Source organism: Bactrocera dorsalis, chromosome 5, assembly GCF_023373825.1.
Source record: "Bactrocera dorsalis isolate Fly_Bdor chromosome 5, ASM2337382v1, whole genome shotgun sequence".
Lineage (NCBI taxonomy): Eukaryota > Metazoa > Arthropoda > Insecta > Diptera > Tephritidae > Bactrocera > Bactrocera dorsalis.
Genome location: NC_064307.1, coordinates 67,160,665 through 67,180,494, shown reverse-complemented (window position 1 = coordinate 67,180,494; position 19,830 = coordinate 67,160,665). Strand labels below are relative to the sequence as shown.

Sequence of the window (19,830 nt, the reverse complement as noted above, 5' to 3'; positions counted from 1 at the left end):
TGAATATATAATTATTTAATTATACCAATAATATGGCAATATTAGGTGTACACTTATTTGGACAATTATTGAAAACAAATGAAGACTATTTGAATATATTATAATGAGATTTTATATAGCGCTATAAGAGCAAAGAATGCTACCAAATTCATATAAAGGGTAATACAAGTAGAGGTACTTTTTTCAATAGCCTCTTTTTGACAGTTCTCATGTGAGTTGTGTCAAGCTGTCATGTTTTTTTTGTTCAGCAATGTTTGACATTTCATCATGGAAAGATTTACGCCTGAACAACGTTCAACTTTATTACGAGAATTCATGAGACCGTGAAGAGTCGATTCCGCGCCGTTTGCAGCAACTCGTACTGAGTTATGAAACGACTTGGTACCTTACATCATGATCTTAAACTGAAAATGCACAAGATACAGCTTGTGCAAGAACTGAAGACCTTCCCAAGCGACATACATAGCTTTGGTCCAAGGCGTCTTGAAAAGTTCCAAGAAGATCCGACGTTTTCGAGCCAAATTTTGTTCAGGGACGGGGCCAATTTTTGGCTCAAGGGATATGTAAAAAAGCAAAATTGGTAAATTTGGGACGAAGAGCAACCTGAAGAGATTCAAGAGCTATCAAAACCTACAATATGGTGCGGTTTGTGGGCCGGTTGAATCAGCGGTCCATATTTCTTCAAAAATAATGTTGGTCAGAACGTAACCCTCAATAGCGACCGTTATCGCGCCATGATAACCGACTACTTGATGCCTGAAATTGAAGCTCGTGATGTCGGCGACATTTGTTTACAACAAGACGACGCCACTTCCCACTCATCGCATTAATAAATGGATTTATTGAGAGAATACTTCGCTGAGCAGATAACTTTATGTTTTGGTCCGGTCGAGGGGCCACCAGGATCGTGTGATATCACAACGTTAAGCTTTTCCTATGGGAAGATGTAAAATCTAAGGTCTATGCGGTTATTCCCGCTTCGATTCAGGCCTTGGAGCAAACCGATATTGCAAAATCGGAATACGACCTGAACGAAATGTGACCTATCGTAATATTGAACCAGCGCACATGCATATTGCAGGAACATTTGACCTTCCGCCTGTCTGTATATAAGTGAACTAGTCGTTCAGTTTTCGTGTGATCATTTTAAAATTGTACATACGTGCTTTTTTCATCAAAATGCTGCTCATTTGTCAGAAACGCCGATATCGGACCACTTTAGCATATAGCTGCCATACAAACTGAACAAGCCAAGTCGAGTTCTTGTTAGGAAAACTTTTTTATTTGATGAGATATCTTCACGGAATTGTGCATAGGTTACCTCCAAAGTCAACGCTATAATATTTTAAGAAATTTTTCAGATCAGATCACTATAGCATATAGCTGCCATATCAACTGAACGATTAAAAGTAAGTTCTTGTATGAAAAACTTGTTTACTTGTTGAGTCAAGTTTCTGAAATTTGACATAAATAAATATTTATAACAAAGCTATAATATCTGCAAAAATTTTTCAGATCGGACCATTATCACTTATAGCGGTCAGACAAACTGAACGATCAAGAATAAGTTCTTGTATGAAAAACTTTTTTACTTCAAGAGATATTTACTTGAAATTTGACCGAAATGAATACTTGTAGCAAAGCTATAATATTTGAAGAAATTTTTGAGATCGGGTGACTATAAGATATATGTAGCTGCCATACAAACTGAACGATGAAAATTAAGTTCTTGTATAGAAAACTTTTTTATTTGTTGAGATATTTTGCTGAAATTTGTTATGGATTATTTTCTCAGAGAACACTATAATATCTGAAGAAATTTTCCGGATCGGGTCACTACAACATATAGCTGCCATACAAACTGAACGATGAAAACCAAATTCTGGTATAGAAACTTCTTTCTTTGTGAAGAGTGTTCTAGCTTCGTTTCATTTTTTTTCTGATTTTATAATTATTTATACAATTACATAAATATTCTTTAATTTTTATAAACTTTTAAATAATTTTTTCATATCTATATTTCAAAAATATCACGCATTTTAATATATATTTTTAAATTAAGGAAGCAAATTCGCATTTGAAAATGCGTAATTTTCGTCAAGCCCACAGTCTGCGTCGACACAATGCCCATTAGCCTTGCAATTTATTTATATTTAAGTAGCTCATTATTTGTTTAATTTATTTGCGTAGCAGCCTAGACCCACTTCAGAGTTATGACGGCTGTCTCGAAAAATAATTAATATTTAGAAAACTAATAACTCATAACTAACTAACTAACTAATAAACACAAATATCTCGAATGCCATGCAAATACGCATAAAAATAAATTTACTTTTAAGTCGATGCAACAGCGGTTGTATGTGTTTATATTACGTCTGCGTGTGTGCGTGTGTGTGTGCACACGTAGCATAAGAAAGACACAGCGTCAAAGAGCGTACGTGGCGAATTCTAAGCAAAAAAGGGTTGGAACGCAGCTACGAAACTGCAAACGGGCGGCAACGACCTTCGCGGCAGCTACACACACACACGTATACATACATATGTACATAGCAATGCAATATATTAAAATTTGCGTTCTGTTTGGCAAATATAAAATATGAAACGAGTGTGTGTGTCACTTGCGCAATAAGCAATAAAAATGTTATTGATGCTGAAATAGTTCTAAACTGCAACACAAATGCGGACTTTTGTAAATATTTAAAATTTATTTTTATACAAAAACATTAAAAAGCGACACAAAAAGCGGCCAATGGCGAGGGGGTGGCTCCGGCATGCGCGGTCGTGGTGTCAGTGGCTGTGGCAGACCTTCGTTTTACGCGCATACAATGCGGTACAATTGTACGCGAACAACGATGGCAACAAAAACAAAAGCGATTAATAGCTGACGACTTACAATAGAATAATGTGTTCATACATACATACTTACACATATACTAAGTATGCACTTATGTCTGTTTACACAGCAGGTGAATTGAAAAGTCCCCGGCCTACCATAAGATAAGGTAGGATAGAGAGAAACAAGCATTGCACCGTGACCTTAAGTCAATTAAGCCCTCTCCTAAATCACCAAGAATCATATATGTAGCTACAGCATACTGATATAATCCCATATACTGCTAGGTGATAGTAAGGCGATGTGATTCCTATTTCGAAACATGGATCAAGACCCTCGGATCCTGTTTCCAAATAGGGGTCATATCGCTCTGTAGACTGCTATGTTGTCAATTGGTAGGTGTTCTGAAGTTTCAGGCTCCCTGTCGCAGAACCGGCAATTTGCGCCAGAAGCTAAGCCCCTGTTCTATAAGTGCTTCCTCAGCTTGCAGTGGTCAGTGTAGAATTCGACAAGTAGCCTGCTTGTCCCTAGGCAGGTTTATTACATATTAAAACCAGCTTAGGTTATCACCCCCGAATAGCAATTCTTCTCTGCATTCTCCTTCTTTCTCCCGGAGCAGCTCCTTTATGGTTTGAGGAATCACAGCGCTGAAGGGTTCAGGTCCTACCATGTTAGTGGATACTGCGGAGCAGGTAAGCTCATTAGCCAGTACATTCCCGGCTATACCTTTGTGACCGTGCAACCAGAGGAAGTACATTTAGTTACGTTCCGCTAGGCTATGCAGCCGTCTTCTACACTCCTGCATTGGTAGTGATTTGATATCCTAGACAAAGATTGATGGTGCTTCATTTTTCAAGGTAGTCAATAAAAATTATTCCATTCGCAACCCAAACTCCAGACGCCAGAGTCTTGCCAGTTGATGTTGCGTTTTTCGATGCTTTGGGGCGGGTTCATCGTGTACAGCCCACACGGATATCCACAGCATGGTCGTTGTAACGGTTCCTTAGTCCCAACCTGGTAAGAATTCGATAAGTTGTCATCGAAGCCTTTCAACCGTAGACCCAGGAAACGTGCTGTTTAGACGGAGTCGGACTTTAGGGAGAGGGGTGTCAGATGTGTAGGATTAGCAGGGCATACAATGAGGTGCTAGCGTCATGCGGGGACTCCTTGCATGTTGGACACATCTTTGGTATGGCGGGGTCGAATTTGGATAAGTAGGAGTTTAACCTACCACAGTATCCAGGACGAAGCTGCGCAAGGGTCACTCTCGATACTCGCGGCAACTCAAGCTCGACGTCAGCAATGGGTGGTGGTTTGACTCGAAGTACGCCATTCACTGAGAGGGAGTCGGTGAAGCTATTAATGGCTTCACTGTGAATAGCAGTCAGTGCATATCTGAAGTTTGTTGCGTCCAAACTCTGGTCGGCGTATTGTTTTATGTCGTCGGCGTAGTTGAGGGAGGAGATCTTGACGCTCCTAGGACGCAGTTGTGCTACAAGCAGGTGACTGCAGGGATGATTTTTTACGAAAGCAAGGTAAGTATTTAGTTCTAGTAGCGCCATCTATATGTCAGGCCGGGAACTTTTCAATTGACCTGTTATTTTAGTACACATGTTTTCACTTCGCACACATGTTCTGTATCAGCACCTGCTGTACCCCAAACGCGATGGAACAGGCGCACAATTCCACAGCCAGCCGACTCATACATGCATTGCGGCCCTTTGCGTTTGCCCCCACCAACAACACCAACCGTCAATTCCCTTAATAGCCGCATTTGGCGTCCCAGTGTTCACACATCGCCGCGCCATTCCAGCGCACAAACTGCCTACGCGCGACAAACAGTCTGCCTGGCAACCATATGCCCTCACATTTGTCCAGTCAATACGCCAGTAGTCTATGCCGCTGTCCACTGTCTGCTGTCCGCCCCCCCGGCTAGCAGTACAGCCCAAACCAACTCGAGCCAACCCTTCTATCGTCCATCTGTCCGTTGGCATTCGCGCCTTATCGCATTTAATTAAATTTATGCCTGATTTCGCTTTTCGCATCGCATTCGCTTCGCCATCAGCATGTCCGAAACCCACTTCACCGGGTACGCGGATCGTAACGGCGGTGGCATGCGGGTGTGTATACACCCAGTTGACAGCCAACCAAGTGGAGATTACTACATGCATATACATGTGCGCACAACAAAAACACAAGCACGGTGCTGGCACTTTGGGTCTAGGGGGCGTGCAGAGGTGCGAGGAGTTGTAATTGAGCGCTGGCCGCTGGACAAACTGGCCTCGCATGACGACACGACAGCTTGTTGCTCGGACAGGTAAATGCGCTGAACTTAATGAAGCATTGGGTGATGGGCAAACAGTTTTTGAAAATCTGGCCTGGAGGCACTTTGGTAAATCGAATTTCGATTAAGTGTCAAAAAAGATTGCGCTTAAATCGAATTTAAGAGTTCGAAAATCAATTAAAATGGTTTTAACTTTGGAGTTAACAAATTAATTGTGGATGATTTTCATAACTCACAGGTTCAGACATTGAACAGCTTTATGAAATTGTCAGAGTTTTCAGTTACTAGGGTGGCAACTAAGTTCTAGTTGTTTGTTTAATGAAAATGCAATTTTATTAATCATTGACTGCTTCCGAAACAAACCCTGATCCAAGTCACGGAATAAATAATAAACACACGGCGCAAAATCTGAGGATGACAGCGGGTGGGACTTCCCATTTAAGCATTTCCAGGCAAGTTTTATTGGGTTTGGCAACGTGAGACCGAGCTTTATCATTCATCAGAATCACTTTTTCGCGCTTACCCTGGTATTGAGGTCATAAGGAACCCAAGTTCCTTGTTTCTGAATCATTCCCAGCGCATGTATTCACCTTGAAATGGCTTGGTGTGTGACTTTCAATGCTGAAACCAGCTCTTGTTGCGCTTGACACGGAGCCTCATAGAGCAACGTCTGCGATTCACCGTCTTCGAAGGGTTTTGGCATTCCTTCACACGGATCGTCGGTAATATCGAAATTTCCGTCTTTAAAGCGACGAAAACAATTACCGTACGTTGTTTCAATGAGCGCCGCACTTACGTAAATTTTTCGAGTTCACGATGTGTTTCGGCCACCGACTTCTTTGACTGAGACACTCCCCATCCCGGCAAGGACGATTATTTGCAAAAAATTGGGCATATTCGCCCAACTAAAAGTATTTGACGGATAAACACAGTCCCTAATGTGGAAACGCAGTTTCTTTTCCGAATGTGTAGGTTAAGGTTATCATGTTTTGGATATATAAAAATCGATCACCACTGACTGTTGGAGCCATCTATTGACAAACACCGGGAACTCAGTTACGCACCTAATACTCTGTAGAAAATATGTAGTTCTACAGTAGAAAAACCTTTGGACCAGTGGCGAATCCACGACTCATCAGATGTTGTCAGCATCCATGCCTCTTCACCATATAGCAGGACTGAGATGATGTGTGACTTGTAGAATGTGGTCTTCGAGAGAAGACTTTGCAGTGGTCGTTATCGAAAGGAGGTCTCTCATTCGAGGCTGTTTGGATCTTTTCATTGGAGGTGGTTTTTTTTCGAGGCACACAATCTTGTTAAGGAATTTTTCGCTTTCTCACTTCAGCTCGCCTTCAAACTAATGTTTTTTCGCTACCCAAGGGAGCGGAGCGGATCGGACCGAGATCAAAAGTCTGAAGCCATATGTAAAAGAATCCTTTCTGGCAACTCGCAAGTGAATGGAGGCCAGACAACTTTCCTCATTTATCCATAAAGTTATAGTTAAATTGACAAAATCTGAGCTCCTAATGGAACTTGCATTCTAATCTGGTCCGTATATGGGGTAGTCTGCGATTGCCGAGCTGTAGGCAACCAGACGGTTCACAGGTTGCGGTTAGTGAAAAGCGTTTAGATATATGGAAGGTTTGTTAAGAATAACAATAACCAATAATAGGCTCTGGAATCATTCAGTGGCTAGAAGGGGAGAGTCTCAGTTATGTTTAGGTTAGCAATAAGTCCTTCATGAATTCTAAGAGTCTATGATTTCTTTACCCGCATAGCGTGTGTTTTGATGAGCTCATGATATTTAGAAAAAATCATTTAAAAATCCAAAAACTATAAATCTAAGCAAATATTTCAGGTTTTGGTTACTTTCTTGAATCATTCATTGATTGAATCTTTTATACCAAATTTGTCTGCAGTCTCTACAAATACGATTATGGTCTAGTGCCCGAACCAGTGACTGAGAAAAAATCATGTGAAAAGCCAAAATGTGTGAATCTAGGCAAGTATGTCGCGTTTTGCAGACTTTCTTAAGCCGATAATAGGTTCTTCCAAAAAATCTCAAGACCTTGCTAGACCTTTCAGCCACAAAAAATATTTCTTTTCTCTCTGTTGCATTCACTTTCTTTTGCTTTTGTCGCTGGGTCTCCACTGACTTTTCTCTTGTCATTTATAACTAATTTGTCTGAAGTCTCCGCAAGACGCGCATTGAAAAAGTTCTCGAAATCGCTACGATCTACTTGTGTACGTGTCTAATTTTTCAAATTTTCGCCTCATTTTAGATGTTAACTATTTTGGTTCCCACAACTTCTGGCGTGTTTAGCATTTCTGAAATCTCCCACGACAGAACAAAATTTATCGCCCGCTATTAAAATATATGTTTTTTAAAGACATGTATAGTATATACATATGTATACAGTTAAATATAAAATGAAGCATAATCAGCTTTTGTCGTTTCCTGTATTGGCCAATTATGCTCATATATATGTACATATATGTAGATACATATATACATACATACATATAGTGTATGGCTTGATTTTTTTATTCTTTCTTCAAAAGCGTTTATTAGTAAGCGTTTTGCTTGCGCTTGTTGACATTTTTCGATAATTCACAGCAACACTATTCGAAAACTTAATTCAAGCAAACATATTAACATATGTACATCAATACATATATACATACATACATATATACATACATACGTACACATATACATACGAACAGCGGTATAAATAATAGTGCCGAAAGTCTAATCAATTTGCATTGCTAATGATAACACATTTATTTTGAATAACAATAAGAACAACGTACATATGTATATACATAGGTGGAAATATATACTTATGTAGTTGTATATATGCATGTTTTAATCTACAATATACATACATACTATGTTTTGGCAATTCTGCGACGATTTGTCTGGCTTCATTGATTGATAAAAAATCGATTGAAATGCAAGAGGTGTTTTTTGTGGTTTTCAGTGAGGCAATACCCCTTTCGGAGTTGACTTTTTGACAGAGTTTTTGACAGCTTTTACTTGATTGATACTTAACAGGTCAATTGAAAAGTCTTCTGTCTACCATAGTAAAGCACATTTTTTTTCAATAGTCCTCGGCCTATCTCAATATTTTCTTGCAAAATTTCCTTTTTCATATTCAACATATTGTCACCTAAAAGGCAAAACAACGTACTATCGAAAAATAATTGAAAATCTTTGTCGGATATAATAACCAATATGTAACCATTTTATAACGAAAACTCGAATTTTGTTGCAATATGAGTGTATGATAACCAATATATAATCAATACATAACCAATTTATAACCAATATATAACCAAAGTATGTTTCAATATTAGTGGTTCTTCTATTATTATCGTTTTTTCTTCGACTCGAATTTTGTTTCAATATGAGTGTATGATAACCAATATATAACCAATACATAACCACTTTATAACCAATGCATAACCAATATATAACCAATACATAACCAATATATAATGAATACATAACCAATTTATAACCAATATGTAACCAATATATAACCAATATGTAACCAACATATAACCAATTGATAACCAACATATAACTAATCAATAACCAATTTATAACCAACCCCTAAATTTTGTTTCAATATTAGTAGTTCAATATCGTCCAACCTTCACTTGAAAACTTATGAAAAATGATTTTACGGCATTTTTCATTTTAGATGACGATATGTAGTTCCCTTCAAGAGATATACTGAATATAGCAACCCACTAACTTGTCGATATCATTTTTCTAGTACGATTTGTTCTCTGCCTCAAAATAGGCCTCAGTTTCGGCGATCACCTCTTCAGTCGACGAAAATGTCTACCCAGCGTGTCTTATTTTCAGGTCTGGGAACAGGAAATAGTCGCTGTGGGCCAGATCTGGAGCATACTGTGGATGCGGAAGCAAAACGTTGTCCGAATTCATGGATTTTTGCCATCGTTTTCATTTACTTGTGACATGATGTATTGTCCTAATGAAACATAACTTCATTTTGCTTCAAAGCGGCCTTATTTCGGCGATTTCGATGTAAAGTCGCTGCTGTTGGTCTTTCTCTTCTCAAGGTAGTCAATAAAAATGATTCCATGCGCATACCAAAATACAGACCCGTTAACTTCGCCAGCCGACTGTTGAATTTTTCCACGCTTTGGAGCGATTTCATCAAAATCGGTTCCGATTGCGAAAAAAGCGGCCGAAAATTGAGCCTCATGGCTGGAATTTATTCGAGCTGGCTCCGAAATCAGATTTAAAACATAAAGCGAACCCTTATCCTTATAATAAAACTAAAATCATGCGTTTTATTTCTTTTTGAAAACTATGTGTCTAAAAGAACACCCTTTACTTAGATAATTTGAAATTCACACTAACAAACATTTATTGAAATTGACAAGTAAACTTTTCCAAAAAATAAAATTCATTTTATCTCAAACAATTACACTACAGCTTATCTCCAAATGACTTGCTTCAAATATGTTTTTTTTCTTTTCGACAACTCCGCAATTAATAACTGTACGCCTTAAACAGTAGCAATCGTGTTTAGTTGTTTAATTAAAAACCGAGTTGTTTTTAATTTCAACTGAATATTTCTCACTCTTTTAGACATATGCTTATACATACACATATGTATACATACATACAGATGTTATTTCTTGGTTTTTCAACTACTCATTAGAGACAAAGTTCGAACTGAATACAAAGATTATTAAACTTTAATTAGTACCGTGCTAATTGAGACATATAAACAACTTTTTTTAGTGTTCGTCGAGTCTTTTTCTAACAATCTGAAATATTTTGCTACACTTCTTCTTTACTGGCATAGACACCGCTTAAACGGTTATAGGCGAGTTTACAACAGCAAGGCAGTTTTCTTCCTTCCATTGGGAGAGTTTTTTACTTGGCGGATCCCAATTCCAGCACACAACCCTTGGCAAGGATGTTTCGCCTTCTCACTTTAGCTCGCCTTCAAACGGTTGCCTTCCGGCTACCCAAAGGATGGTCTAAGACCGGCAGTCGAGAGCTGCTTGAGCCATATATAAAAGTACCATTTCTGGCCAATCTCAAGTGAACGGAACTCACGGAATATTCCTCACTTGCATGAATTTCCACTCATGAGTACATCCACTAATAACAAGGATCTCGTAATTTACAAATAAAAATACAATGGTTCCTAGAGCCTTCTGAAAATTGCTGAGCAATCTAGAATCAGGTGCTCTGGAGTTTCCTGTCAAATGTTACAAAACTGCCAGTTTGCGCAAGCGACTATGCCCATGTTGGACAAGTGCTTTCTGAGCCTGTGAGCCTGCAGCGTGCTGTATAGAGCGCGACAAGGAGATGGAATTTGTCTTGGGGGAGATTGATCATTGCTCTTAATATTGCGAGTCCTTGCAGCTTTGATATTTGAAGCCCTACCGAAGACCGTGTTACCTTCGATTCTTAAGCAACCCCATCATAAGTGACAATAGACCTTACGATCATAGTATACAGCCACCTGATGATACCTGGCTTGCAGCCCGACTACTGGTTAGGGGTCTGCATATCATCCTTGGTAGATCTGTACAATGTTGTTTTCACGTGCCTATTCCACCGCAAGGCTGAGTTTGATTTGAAGCCTATAAATTTGACCTCTTTAGTAGCTACTGCACCTGGTATATCTGCTATATTAAAGCATACATACATACATTTGTATGTATATACGTTGCTTGTTCGTGCAACTGAAACCTGCGCGTCGCACAGCAGCCTCTCTCGTTGTCACGTTGCGCTTAAGTACAATATTTAATTAAAATATATTCACGAAAATTGAGCTCAATGCAACAATAAACCAATAGTTTGCACAAACATATCTACATGTATGTATGTAGTATATATGTATATACATTTCTATATAGAAATAGAATACACATAAATATGTATAGTATATATTAGCTTAGTTTACAAGCGAATCTCCATGTTCGTTAACCGCACCGCAATATAAAGCAACAAACCCACGCACACATGCACACACACATGCACATATATGTATGTACTGTAAGCGGCTACATTTGTTTAGCAGATGTTCACGTTTTTAGTTTGATTTGAAAATGTGTCGCATCACTTTGACTTGCCAGTCAATTAGCGAAAGCGATGAATGTTAATTTATTAAATCAACGAGACAATTGCTGGCGTTGCTGCTAGTTTTTCAACTGTTTGAGGTTGTTATATGATCGTTAAGCTATTGCTGCTGGCTGGCTGGCTAGTTTGCTGTTGCTTGTTGTTGTTGTTGCTGCTGCTATTAGTTAGTGGCAATAAAGTAGCGGCTGTTGGACTATTGTTTCGCTGATTATTATAGTTTTTTGCTTTTGCTTGCTTTTTTTGCTTTATTAAAGGTCGATGGCATAAGCATATTAAATTAGAATTTATTTGAGTAAATTGAAAAAGTGCGAAAATCTAGTTTGTAAGTGGTGAGAATAGTTATGCAGTAATATTTTTTATATACATATGTACATATGTATATACATTTGTACGCAGGTTTGTTTGCAGTTACATAAAAGGCTCGCTAAGTATAGAATTACCAAAGCTGCGACAAATGCTTTAATTAAATTTAATTAAATAACACACGATTTGCAAAAAATATTAAAAAAAAAATTTAAAAAAATTAAAAAAAAAAATTTAATAAAAACAAGAAAAAAGCGTTGACTATCGCTGCACCATATTAACTTACAAAGTTGCATTTCTTTGTAGCATAAAAGGGTGTAAAATGTACCTTATCTGAACTTGAGCGTTCAGTTTGTATGACAGCTATAGCATATAGCAAACCGATCTGAACAATTTCTTCGGATATTGTAGCCGTGCCTCATATAATAATATGTGTCGAATTTCGTGACGATGCCTTATCAAATAAACAAGTTTTTCATACAAGAACTTCAGTGTGCTCGCTCAGTTTGTATGGCAGCTATAGGATATAGTAGTCTGATCTGTACAAAACTTTCGGAGATTATAGCGCAACTTTGAGTAATAATTTATACCAAATTTCGTGAGGATATCTTGACAAATAAAAAAGTTTTCCATACAACGACATGAGTTTGGTTGTTCAGTTTGTATGGCAGCTATATGTTATAGTTGTATGATCAGAGAATTTTTTTCGGAGAATGTCACGATGCTTTAGGAAATTATTTTTGCTGAATTTCGTTAAGATAGCTTATCAAATAAAAAAGTTTTCCATACAACGATTTGAGTTTTAAACAATCAGTTTGTATGGCAGCTATATGCTATAGTCATCCGATATCAAAAATTTCTTCGTGGATTATAGCACTATATGTGATAATACTTTGTGCCAAATTTCGTCAAAATATTTTTTCAAATAAAAAATTTTTCCATACAAGGATTTGAGTTTGATCGTTCAGTTTGTATGGCAGCTATATGTTCTAGCTGTCCGATATGGATCGTTCCGACAAGTGAGCAACTTCTTTGGTAGCAAAGCACATGTGCAAAATTTCACAATGATATCTCAAAATTTCGCATATGTATTGTTCGTCGGTATAGCACGGTATAGTAGTCGAGGATAGCCACACAGCCATATGACACACTTAATAATTCTGAAAAAATTTTTTGGGGTGGTTCATAAATTCATAACTTCAACAGAATATAATATTTTTTGCTTTCATATTCTAAATTAAAATAATTTTTCTTAGTAGCCTTGAGGTTCAGATTAAGTGGCAAACACAAAAAACATAAAACTTTCAAAGAAAAAAATTTAAAACATATTAAATAAATAATTAAATTATTAAAAATTTAACTTTTATAACAATTAAAACCGACTTCTACAGCTTCAAGCTAATTTGCCAGCACCCAATCCCCAACAATCACGTGCGCACACGTTGAGTTAGAAACAGAAATGAAAAGCAGCAGCTGAAAATATCAAGGTACGTGGAAAGTCATTAAAGGTCGGTGCAAACGATGTAACCGGCAAAATTCGGGCAGTGAGTGAGAAAAGCACACAAACTCAAACCAGCATGCGCTCACACAGCACTTTGACATATCAATAAAACTCACGCTGACAGAGGAAATAGCCGGCAAAATGAGTTTGCGTCGAAGGGCTGGGGTTGCTACTCGCAGAGTGCTTACAACAATATAATGCAAATAGGAAGAGCGCGATGCGCTGTAAAGCGCTGTAAGAGCGTACATATAGTATATGAAGCAGCTGATTGTGGCAGCCAGCAAATGCGCTCAATGCGCACAGAGCGGCTGTGGCTGGAGGTAGTGGAGTCTAAAATCAGCTGTGCGCAGAGAGAAGTAAATAGGAGCATATGTATTTTGTATATATAAACACATACATATACATATGTACATTTATATACACGTACATATATGTAATGAATTAAGCATAAATATTTAAGCAGTTCACATTTGGCATTAGCTAACGCAGCGCTTGAGTGCCATAGAGTGGGTGAGAGTAAATGGAGTTGCAAATGAGTGAATGAAATTTGTTGCGCGTTTGTGCGGCAGGGTGGAAAACAGCTTAGCGGTGAAAAGAAAATATATAGGATGCGCAAAGTAAACGATGATGAAAAGTCACGTAGGCCACGCGGGGTTCTGAGCAGGGTAAGGACGCAAAGAGCTGCTCTGAGGTAATGAGAGGCATGGTGAGTGGTGGAGAGGCACATAAATGCAGAAACACATGTCTGAGTGAGTGTGTTTGCAGAGTTGTTGCAGAATAAAGAATCCAGTTCGTTTGGGAAAAATCAATTATTAGCAGGATAAGCATGAAAATGCGCCCAAAGAGCGACGAGTTATTGGTAACAGAGTAACTTATATATTTGTAACTTATATATAAGTTACCCTTACGTCAAGGTGTGTGGAAAAATCAATGCTATAACGGCCGTCAGTTAATTTGTGGATTTTCAAAATCAAATTTTTCATTTAAATGAGGCTTTTACGTTAAAAGTCTGCAAAAATATGCTCAGCTGAAGTATATATGTAAGTATGTATAAATATATCAGGTCCCTATGAAGTTCATGCAAGTCTTCATTTATTAACTTCAATCAAAATTTTGAGTGGTGTGAGCAAATCCAAATTTTCATTGAGTAAAAGAAAACATGCATACAAAACTTGCTCACAGCTGTTTTCAGAGCGCCCACCTACTCTTGCCATTCAAAACGCTTTGGATTTAAGAGCGAAAGTTATACATACATAAGTAAATTTCAGACGGTGAGTGTTATTTTTGTAAGCATATTGCTGTGCAGCAAAATTACAAATAAAGTTGAGTATAAATTAGAACTTTACTGAGCATGTTGGATAGGCAGAAAAATGTGCTCAAAGAGTATAATATAAGTTCGTTCAGCAAAACTTTAGTTTCTACTCAAATTTATTTATTGTAGCTATATTTTTAATAGAAAACAAATTTTCACTCAACAACTACAATTTTTGCAATTTCACTCAATGAAAATTGTCTCAGAAAATATATTATATGCCAATTGTGAGCGCCACTCTTCATACTATATACAATACACCACTCTATTTTTTCAATTTATAATATAATATACTTGAGAAAACAGCATGTTAGACTCCTCCGATATAAATAGTGTATAATTAAGCGCTCTTGGTTTGAGTATATAAATTTGAGCAAGAAAATAACTCAACACTCTTTTTATATACCACATGTCTTCTTTACTTCAAGCATTTCAAGCACAGTTCTCTTCAACAATGATTTCCTGTATAATTTAGTTTAAAAGTTGAGCACTAATACGCTCTTTAACTCCAATGCTTGTCAATGTATGTCAGCTGTTTGCCATGAGCAGCCATAAAATTTAAATCTCTGGCACAAAGCACCATATTTACACTCCGAGTGAAATTTATGCTCAATGCCCCGTGCAGCACGCGCTCTTTCTGCAAAATGTAACACCGCAAGTGTTTCAAATATATGTGAGTTAACTCAAACACTCATTGTAAGCAGAAACTTCTCACTCAACCATACAACTGCAAGGGGTACAAATATATGTGAGCTAGCTCGAACACTCATTAAAAGCGTTAACTTCTCACTCTATTTAAGCGCTATAATGCCTGTAGTTTCTTCTTAGTAATACCGCTCATCAAGTGCGCAATTCCAGCTCAAAATAATTATCTTCCCAACGACTCACTCAACACTCTTAGCAGCACCATGAAAACATCTGTGCGTGCGCAAACGAAGAAGTGCAGAAAAAAATCAGCTGATTGCCTGAGCTGCCCAAACAGATGTTCCAAACGTTCAGCTGTGCGTTGTGACAGCCATAGAAAGAGAGTGAGCGGAGTAGGCGCTTATTGGTTAGCAATAGCGCATGACAAAGAGATGGGGCAACTGCAGGCAGCAACTTTGTGGAAGTGGGACTCACAGCCAGGCGCTCAATACGACTTTTCACGACAAGTCACTCACTCACTCACTCACAATTTAGTGCAAAAACACACGCACACATACAAATGTTATATGTAGCGGTTTATAGGTGCGTTGCATTGTGGTTGTAATGTAAGCGGAGAGTAGGGATCTGAAAGATACAAATCGTTAGCCGGTACGTTGTTGTTAGTTTGGTTGGTTGTTGGCTTGGTTGTATGGACGGTCGGTTGGCTGTTTGGGTTGGTTTGTGCCTTGCTTTGCAGTGATGGCCCGTCTGTATGTGGAAAAAATCGTTGATTGTAACGGCCTGGGTAGCCCTATAAATAGCAGCACTTTGAGCCGGTCGGATCCAGTAGCTTCGTAACAACTCTGCTGGTTAAACGTAACGTGGAAATTGGTTTGTGTAGAACAAGAAGAGGAACAATTTTTTTTTGAAAGAACATTAAAGTAACAGCAACACAGCACGACTACGAAGACGAAGACGACGACGACCAAGACCAAGACCGCGAACACAACGACGACGACGACGACAACAGTAAGAGGCAAACCATTACAAGCAACCAAAAATAGACAAATGACAAAGGACTGCAATAATTTACACTGTAATACAGTTTTTGTAAAATCGAAACGGTAAAAACGAAGTTTCAACTAAAAACTGTATGTAAGCGAGTAAAAGCAACTGTTGTTAATTTCACAAAGCCAATAAACCAACCAGCCAGTAAGCACAGACTTGACAAATAAACCAAGCAACCAAATCCATAGACATTCAAGCGTAAATCAAGCCATATTTTCAAGCTTTCTTTCCAATACACACACACATATATGAGCAACACACATACAACCGCAACGGAAAACAGCTGACATATGCAATTTTCACTGTTATTTGAGTCGTTGAAATTGCAAAATTAATGGTGTGAAATTCTATTGAGCGAGTAGACGGCTAAGCACACGCCGTTGCAACGCGAGAAATAGTAATTTAACAAAAACAGCAAAAATCAACAACTACAAAACAGCAAAAGCTCAATCAAACCGTCAAAAAATAGTCCCAATTCGCCAGCAACAAAATCCGTTTACTTGAAAGCGAAAGATGAAAATGTCAAATTTCGTAAATTCAGCAAAGTCCGTAAATTAAATTTTTAGACAGCAGAAAAGTTCTTAAATTAGCAGCAAAGTCAGTAGGAAAGGCATTGAACAGCCAGAAGAGAGCACGCGAGTGAAGAGTATAAGTAACGCATTAACAAGCGGCAGGCGCAAGCAAACCAGTCAGGAAGCTACCAAACAACAATAACAAGCAACAAACACATTTCAACACGTACCATAGCGAGCATAGGCACAACAACAACAACGAAGCCAAGCAAATGTCAGATGAGTGAAAAGCAAATCAGCTGCAAGCCAAACGAGTCGTGCAGTGAGTGAGAGCGCAGCGCCAAATGCACAAACGTCAGCTCCAGCAAGTCATATAAGCGCTGAGTAACGCAGGCACAGAGCAAACGAAACGAGTGCGGCAGTGACGCGTTTGAGCCAAAATAGCGCACAGCCGAGCCTTGGAGCTTGGTGCCAGCAACGGTGGCAGTCAGTAGCAGCTGAGAGAGCGTCGAGTAAGTAACGTCTGTGAATTTGGTGCAAGACGACGTAGAGGAGCTCGCGCAAAGCAACGGAAATTAGCAAAGACGAGACGACGTGGTACATAGGCAGACAACCGGCCACACAACGACGCACCGCGAAAGACAACCAAAGCTACTGTTGTAAAATCAGCCGGCGAAACGCTGTGTAACGCAGGAAAAGCATTACGTCGTGTCCCCAAAAATAAAAATTTGCAAAGCTGCGTACGCTACGTTTAAGGAAGTGACATTTATGAAATAAATCCATTTTCGCAACAGCGGTGCAAAAAAGCGAAAGCTAACGAAGGAAGCGCAGTACAATTTGCCATTGAGATTGTGGACGCAGCCCGAAACGCCATAGCCGGAAAGAAAAAGTGCAGACAGTTCGCTTTTTGTTGTGTTGCAGATAAAATAGTAGGCACAAAGCGGCACAGACCCAGTGCGTACAAGGAACGGGCAACGAAACTAACAGTGAAGTCAGCAAAGCCAGCATAAAAGAGTGCCACAAGCAAACGCAGCAATAAAAAAAAACGAAAAAAAAGAAAGCAACTAAATCGAGGCGCAGATAAAAAGCACAAAAGCGCCGACAAAGCGAAAATATTTTACAGCAAAAGCGTAGCAAAAATATTTTACAACAAAAAGGCAGCAAAAGTTAAAGCGTTGCAAGCAAATTTCCGGCCTACGTGCAGCAGAGCAAGCAAACGACGTAGAGACCAGTGCGTGAAGGCTAAAAACCACAAATTTAAGTAAATAAAGTAAAAAAAAGAAATTAAGTGATATTTTAGTGCTGTGAATGAGACGTAGAGGAGTTGACGACGAAGCCTACAAAAAGCGTAGACAAATAAGCAGCAGCTACTAAGAGCAGCTGAGCAAGGAACAAGGAAACTCAGACGGTCCGGCAGCCCACGAGACGCAAGCTGAAAAGCCACAGCACATAATTAAGCGGCGAAAAGTATTGGAAATTTAAAAATCATTACACATTTTAGTGTTGTAAATTAGTGGCAGCTTATGTGCAACACGGAAATTTGTGCGAGCAGCTTGCGTGGCTGAGTGTGCCGACTTGCAACTTGCTAAGCGTAAAATACACACAAGTTCAGGGATACAAATCATTTCATTTTTAATAAAAAAAATACTTAATAAACTAAAAAATTAATACAAAACACAAATTAATACAAACAATAACAATAAAAATAAAAATATTAATAAAAAGCGAGCAATTAATAGCGGTTGAAGAAGGCAGTAAGCGGTGTGCGTGCATTATTAATGAAAATATACGTGTGTGCTTGCAACAAAAAACGCCAAAATGTAAATTAAATTTAATGCAACAAAATTTTGACGAAGCAAAAATCAACGCATATTACGAGGCAAGCAAAAACTTCGAGGCAAATATTTAACAGGCGAACTGCAGGCGAGAAAAAAAATTGCAGGCGAGAAAATAAGATTGCGTATGCCTTCAGTCAGTTATTTACAAAGCAACCGCACATAATAAGCTAACAAATTAATTAGTGTAAAAGGAAATGCAGTTAAAAGTATTAGGACGCAGCGGTGGTACTAGTACACAACTACTCCTTTTTTAACGCCTTTTTAAACAAGCATAATAAATACAAATAATCAACAAACACAACAAACAAATTACAAAGTAATGCAAAAGTAGCGTTAAAACCGTTTTAATAAAACACACAAACTAATGCAAAAGCAACAAAAACAAGAAACAAAACTTAGAATAACAAATTGAAGCGTGTGGCGACGACAAAAGAAGCAAAGACAATTACAAATTGAACTTAGTTGTTATTTTCCAATTACGTTTTTTGTTAAGTAAAGCATAAAAAATTTAAAAAAATCTACTAATAGACACAACAAATTATCATTAATGTTTAATAATTGTTAATTAAATAATAAACGCGTTTAACTAAAGTGAAACTTAATAAGACAACGCCGCAGAACAAGCAGAACGGTTTTCGAAACGCACCTAAGGCAGCAGCATGTGTCGGCTAGCGTGAGATTGAAGTGCATTTAAAGCTAGGCAGAACGCGAGTGAGTTTAAGGCAGCCCGACAGTGTGTCCAAATCTGTGTCGTTTTGTGTTTGCTTTCTTAAAACAACTCTGTGTCTTTAATTTTAATTCAAAAAATTAATAAAAAAAGAAAACGAAAACAATTTTTGTGATTAAAGTGCATTTCTCTAAGCGTAATTTAATTGAAGTAGTAAGAAATCATACATTATAACTAAGCAGTAAATTTAAAAACCACACGACAACACCAAAAACACACGCGCATACGCGACGCTCAAAAGCAAACAAAACATAAAATAAATAATAATAATTTTCCAACTCCACACGTACGCTGCAGTCAACTGCAGCGCCAACAACATTAAAATTGGCAACACTACAACAACACGCTACCACAACCACACAAACACAGCAGCAGCCACGGGCACTGCAACAACAGCAGCAGCAGGAGCAGGAGCGGCCGGTAGCGACAGCCAACACGTACACACAAGCGCCACAACACAGCCAGTCAACAACGCCAGCAGCAGCAGCAGCAACAACACACCCACCACAAGCATTAAACAGCTCTTGGCGCTTGTTAGCAGCGCCAGCGCCGTTAGCGCGGCCGTCGACATACCGCCGCCCAGTCCGGTCACGGAGGCAGCCGTCGAGGCGACCACCGTTGATCAGCAGCGTAGCGCGTACTTGCAGGCAGCGGCTGTTGCGCAACGCCGGCAACGCGCCGAAAGTGTT

General features: G+C 38.7%; 1 protein-coding gene across 1 annotated transcript in view; it reads left to right on the top strand.

Annotated features, from left to right (window-relative positions):
* LOC105225920 (mitochondrial import inner membrane translocase subunit TIM14) overlaps positions 1–19,830 on the top strand; it is a 211,740-nt gene that overhangs the window by 10,102 nt on the left and 181,808 nt on the right. The gene's annotated exons all lie outside the window — the stretch shown is intronic.